This window comes from Equus caballus, chromosome 15 (assembly GCF_041296265.1).
Source record: "Equus caballus isolate H_3958 breed thoroughbred chromosome 15, TB-T2T, whole genome shotgun sequence".
NCBI classification, from domain to species: Eukaryota; Metazoa; Chordata; class Mammalia; order Perissodactyla; family Equidae; genus Equus; species Equus caballus.
Genome location: NC_091698.1, coordinates 43,850,411 through 43,856,410, shown reverse-complemented (window position 1 = coordinate 43,856,410; position 6,000 = coordinate 43,850,411). Strand labels below are relative to the sequence as shown.

The window sequence follows — 6,000 nt, the reverse complement described above, 5'->3', positions numbered from 1 at the left end:
TTCTGTTCATTAGACCTTGAGCAGGTCAGGAACCTCTCTCAGCAAACGCTTAACCCAAATAAGACAATGGGATGCCAAGGCATTTTATAAAATGCTACACAAGAACAAGATATTATTCCCCAAATGGGCAAACCTTCAGTGGGAGAGCAAGCCCTGTGACAGGAGAGAACGTCTTGTTCCACCTTTCCTGGGGCAATGGTGCTGCTGCTTTACACTTGAGTGCTTAAAAGCAGGCACTCGAGAGATTTATTAGCAAGCGTTGCTCCCAAAGTAACTTGCTGGCAGCTCACTCAATTCTCCCTCACCAGCCACAGCCGAAGGTCAGTTTCAGTTATCTCTGGGTAGTAGAATTAGAGATGATTCTTATTTTATTTTTGACACGGTTCTGCATTTTAAAACATAAAGGCGTGGACATGTGAAATAGTGGGGAGGTCTTCGGGACCCACAGGAGCTCAGGTGTGGCTGGAAGGTGGGGTGTGAGGAAGTGGTGGATGGGGCAGGAACTCGATGATGGCCGTGATAGAGACTGTGTTTGTGAAGTCCTTTTTCCAAAGTCCCTTAAACCGCCCTGCCCTGGGTTCAGAGCTCTGGCTCTCAAACTGTGGGACCCAGACCAGCAGCTTTGGTCTCACTTGGGAACATGTTAGAAATGCAAATTGGCAGACCCCGGCTCAGACACATTGCATCAGAAACGTTGGGGATAGAGCCCAGCTCTGTTTGAATAAGCCCACCAGGTGATTTTGATGTATGTGGAAGCCTGAAAGCCACTGGTTTAAAGTGTCCCAAGTTGGGACAATGCTCTCTGCCCCCAGGGAGCTAGCAAAAAAGACCCAGTTACCTCGATCACCTATTAGCACACCCTCTTGTGTGGGGTCCCCGGGTTGGTTCTCCAAGCCCTAGAGCAGTCCTCTCCTCTGACATAATGGTAGTGAGGTGAATGATGAGTTGGGATCTTATTTACAGGCAGAGAAGCGTCTGGGAGTGACGATCTTCACAGTGCTTGCTCAAATCTATTGCATCTCTCTTTGGGTTAAAAAGATCTGGAAGTAACCCAAAAAACGTCCTCAGAAGGCACTGGGTCATCTAGTTCTAGGGTGTTACAACGTGTTCCCTGCTGGGTCTCCAGACTCTGCAGCTGTTCCCTGCTTGTTCCTATTATCCAAGGATGGAGCCTCCCACTTAGGCCTCCCACAGAACTAGGAGGCCAGGGCTGCATTGAATTGCCGTGAATCCCTCAGGGCCAGCTCCAACACCTCTGCCTCCCAGATCCCTCACCCGGAAACCATCTCCACTTCACCTGCACTTGTTCTACTCCCAAACTCTACCTGGAATTACAACCATTCCTCTATGTCTTGTCTTCCTGACAGTCTAAAGTGCTTAGCATATAGTAAAGAGCTCAATAAAGGATAGTTACTAGTATTGTTGTTATTATTTTCTTTTAAACAGGGAACAAGAGGGAAAAGGCCATCCCAGGAGATGGAACAGCAGGGTCAGCTGCATAATTTGCAAGGCGCAGTGCAAAGTGAATATGTGAGGCCTGGCCAAGGGGCTGAGAAACCAGTCTCTGGTTTCCATGGGCCCACTTCCCCCAACCTGTGTCTGATGGGCCACCCCCAAGAGATTTCAACCTCTGTGCAGGGACTTGCTCAGAACCTGGACCAGGGGTGGGCAAGAGGCCTCCTTTGAGTCACCTGACAAAGACCATCAGCAGAGCATAGCCAGCCCAGGGCAGGGATGGCAGCCACTGTGTCCTGCAGGGAACATGCCTAACCCTCGCCCTCCCCACTCATGCACCTGGGCCCTGGCTGGGGCTAGAGGGCAATGGAGGAATGACCCAATTGTCACCTGGGCAGAGGGTGGTAGCTGTCATGGAGTGGGAGGGGGAATATTGGGCTCCAGGGGCAGGGAGGAGGTGGCCAAAAATTTACCCAAGAGAGGTCGTGGGAGATGGGACCACACATGAGCCGAGGCTCTAAGCCCCCGGTCCACGTTCCATTGCCCATTGGACTTCACTTACAAATTCAAAGACACAATTATTAAGAATTTCAAGACAGGGACCACAGAGCATTGAACTCCAAGCACAGAGCCCTCTGAGAGTAGAGCCCTGTGTGACTGCACTGGTCACATGCCCCTGAGGCCAGTTCTGTGGAACAGAATATGTAAAGATGTGGTTTATTAGTCGAACCGCAAGTTGGTTCATTGTTAAGAGAAGCGTAGGAGTGACTAATGAGGTGAGGAGGGGTGGGAAGTGAGGTGAGAAAGGCAGGCGAGAATACGAAGTTTAACAGCTAGGCAAAAGGAGAGCAATAAAACTTTTAAAGGTAAAAGATATAGTGATACATAGTTGACACAGAAAAATTTGAAATACAGAACTGTATTACTTTCCTAGGGCTGCTGTAACAAATTAGCATAAACTGGCTGGCCTAAAGCAACAGAAATTTATTCTCTCATAGTTCAGGAGGCTTGAAGACCAACATCAACGTGTCGACAGGGTTGGTTCCTTCTGGAGTCTCTGAGGGAGAAACTGTCCAATGCGTCTCTCCCAGCTTCTCCTAGCTTCCTGGTCGCCAGCAATCCTTGGCTTGTAGATCCATCACTCCACTCTCTGCTTCCGTTTTCATATCACCTTCTCCCCTGTCTTCTCTTCTTATAGGGAGACCAGTCATCAGATTTGGGATCCTCCCTAAATCTGGGGTGATTTCATCTCAAGATCCTTAGCTAATTACATCTGCAAAGACCCTTTTTCCAAATGAGGTCACATTCTGAGGTTCTGAGTGGACATAAATTTGGGAGTAGGGGGCACTCTTAACTCCCTATAGGGACAGTAAAAAGAAGAAGAAGAGAATCACCCAGGCTTCTGCTACCTAGAGCTAACACTGGTGAATACTTTATGGTATATCCTTGCAGTGTTTTTATGCATAGATTTTCTTGAATATTTGTTTTACTTAATGATGATCTTCTGACATGTACAATTTGCTAAAGGAAAATTTTTTTTTATTGAGTTCATAATAGTTTACATCATTGTGAAGTTTCACTTGTACATTATTTCTTGTCTGTTACCACATAAGTGCTCCCCTTCACCCCCTGTGCCCGTCCCTCACCCCCCCTTCCCCTGGTAACCACTGAACTATTTTCCTAGTACATGTGTTTCTTTATATTCCACATATGAATGAAATTATCTAGTGTTTGCCTTTCTCAGTCTGGCTTATTTTGCTTAGCATAATACCCTCCAGGTCCATCCATATTGTTGCAAATGGGATGAATTTCTCTTTTTTATGACTGAGTAGTATTCCATTGTATATACATACCACATCTTCTTTATCCAATCATCAGCAAATGGGCACTTGGATTCTTTCCATGTCTTGGCTATTGTGAATAGTTCTGTGATGAACATAGGGGTACTACGAACATATGTTACTTTGGATTGTTGATTTCAGGTTGTTTGGGTAGATACCCAGTAGTGGGATGGCTGGGTCATATGGTATTTCTATTTTTAGTTTTTTGAGGAATCTCCATACTGTTTTCCATAGTGGCTGCACCAGTTTGCATTCTCATCAGCAGTGTATGAGGGTTCCCTTTTTCCACACCCTCTCCAACATTTGTTATTTTTAGTCTTAGTGATTATTGCCATTTTAACAAGTGTTAGGTGCTATCTTAGCGTTATTTTAATTTGCATTTCCCTGATGATTAGCGATGTTGAACATCTCTTCATGTGTTTATTGGCCATCTGTATATCTTCTTTGGAAAAATGTCTGTTCATATCCTCCACCCATTTTTTGATCGGGCTGTTTGTTTTTGTATTGTTCAGTTGGTGGGTTCCTTATATATTATGGAGATTAACCCCTTGTCGGATATATGATTTGCAAATATTTTCTCCCATTTGGTGGGTTGTCTTTTTGTTTTGATCCTGGTTTCTTTTGCCTTGCAGAAACTCTTTAGTCTGATGAACTCCCACTTGTTTATTTTTTCTTTTGTTTCCCTTGTCTGAGAAGACATGGTTTTTGAAAAGATCCTTTTAAGCTTGATGTCAAAGAGTGTACTATCTATATTATCTTCCAGGAGATTTATGACTTCAGGACTTATTTTCAAGTCTTTGATCCATTTTGAATTGATTTTTGTGTATGGTGTGAGATAACGGTCTACTTCCATTCTTTTGCATGTGGCTGTCTGATTTTTCCAACACCATTTATTGAAGAGACTATTTTTTCTCCATTGTACCTTCTTGGCACCTTTGTTGAATATTAGCTGTCCGTAGATGTATGGTTTTATTTCTGGGCTTTCAGTTGTGTTCCACTGATCTGCATGCCAGTACCATGCTGTTTTTGTACCAGTACCATGCTGTTTTGATTACTATGGCTTTGTAGTACATTTTGAAGTCAGGGATTGCGATGCCTCCAGCTTTTTTCTTTTTTTCTCAGGATAGCTTTAGCAATTCAAGGTCTTTGGTTGCCCCACATGAATACTAGGATTCTTTGTTCTATTTCCGTGAAGAATGTCATTGGGATTTTGATTGGGATTGCACTGAATCTGTAGATTGCTTTGGGTAGTAAGGGAAATTCTTAAGCGAGGGAGGTGATCTTGCTTAAGATACACTGGTGTGTTGGAGCGGTTCATTATGGCTCCAAAGAGGAGACTATGCCCATCTCATCTCCACTTCCTGTCCGGTGTCCTCATCTTGGTAGCTTGAAGGCAGCCATGGTGGGAGTGTTTCCTCTACAGAAATTGGCAAATGCTACAAATCAGGGCTTATGTGTTTATTTTTAGGACAGCCAATTTATTAGTACATCAGTGGATTCTTACTTGGCAGAGGAGAGAGAAAACATTCTATACAGAGAATTATAAGAGACAAAGCAGGTAGGCAAGGAAGGGCTGGCTTGTTTGGGAAAGCCAACCCTCGGCTGACCGGGCAGTGGTAGGCACTAAGGTTGGAGCGAAGGACGGAAGGCTGCATTGGGAGGGGCCTGTGGGCCATGCAGAGGGATTGGAGTTGTATTTTAGAAAGATATTAACTGAGCAGAGTAGTAGGTGGACGGATGTGCAGTGGGACTGGTGGCAGGGAGACTGGTGAGGAGACGCCTGTAAGAGTACAGGTGACAACAATGAGAGTCTCAACAGAGCATTGCCAAGTCTCTGCTTGCGCTGGCCCCAAGGCAATTCTAACAGCAAGATTTCCTTCTGGACCCGAGCCCAGCTAGTCCCACCAAGCTTCAAATGTCTGTTACACTCGGAATTCAAGTCCCATTCCAACATGTCTCTGGAACCCTTGGTTATGGTAAACAAATCTCTTTATAGCCTGAATCTCTTTAAAAACGAACAAACAAAACCTTCCATTGCCTCCCTGCAATCTGGCTCTCTCTAGAGGGATTGGGCTGTTTATTCACCAGCTCCCATCTAGGGAGAGGGGGCAGGTTGTCAGAATTCTTCTAGGGTCTTGTTTCTCTTCCCAAAACATTTTCCTCCACCCTCTTCTAAAACCCTTTCTCCTTTGGGGCAGTACCAGCCCGTCTTAACAGTGTGCTCTGTGGATGCTCTTCCTAGTCCTTGAGGTCCAGCCCATAGTGTTTTTGACAAACCCGAGTTCTATGTCACCCTGGACAACTTCAACCGTGAGCTTGATCCACCCTATATCTGGTTTGCACGTTCCCTGATCTTATGATAGATTTAATAGACCTATATTAAATTTTCTATCTTACAGACAGATACTACACTGTAGTTTCCAGCATTCCTGGGATATTTACCAGGAAGCAGAAGTTATCACTGTTCTCCATACTCTTTCCTAACACACCACTCCTCCACTGTGTCCTCTGCTTTTCAGAAACCAGCTCTTTTGAGAACCATGTCATCTGACTGTGTCTCCCTGTCTTGTTACTGACATTGATGGTTCATGGGCATCTGATCTGAGTAATCACACAGGGCCTCATACTCAGGAGGGCCCCATACTTGGTTTAATGCTCTGCTGTTGGCATCCTGAAATTCTTAATAACTTTGTCTCTGAACTTG

General features: G+C 45.0%; 1 protein-coding gene across 1 annotated transcript in view; it reads left to right on the top strand.

Annotated features, from left to right (window-relative positions):
- The first annotated feature begins 222 nt into the window (after positions 1 to 222).
- HK2 (hexokinase 2) overlaps positions 223 to 6,000 on the top strand; it is an 80,777-nt gene continuing 74,999 nt past the window's right edge. Inside the window, exon 1 of the mRNA XM_070234710.1 lies at positions 223 to 320. The gene's annotated coding sequence lies outside the window, so the exon portion shown is untranslated. The remainder of the gene's footprint in view (positions 321 to 6,000) is intronic.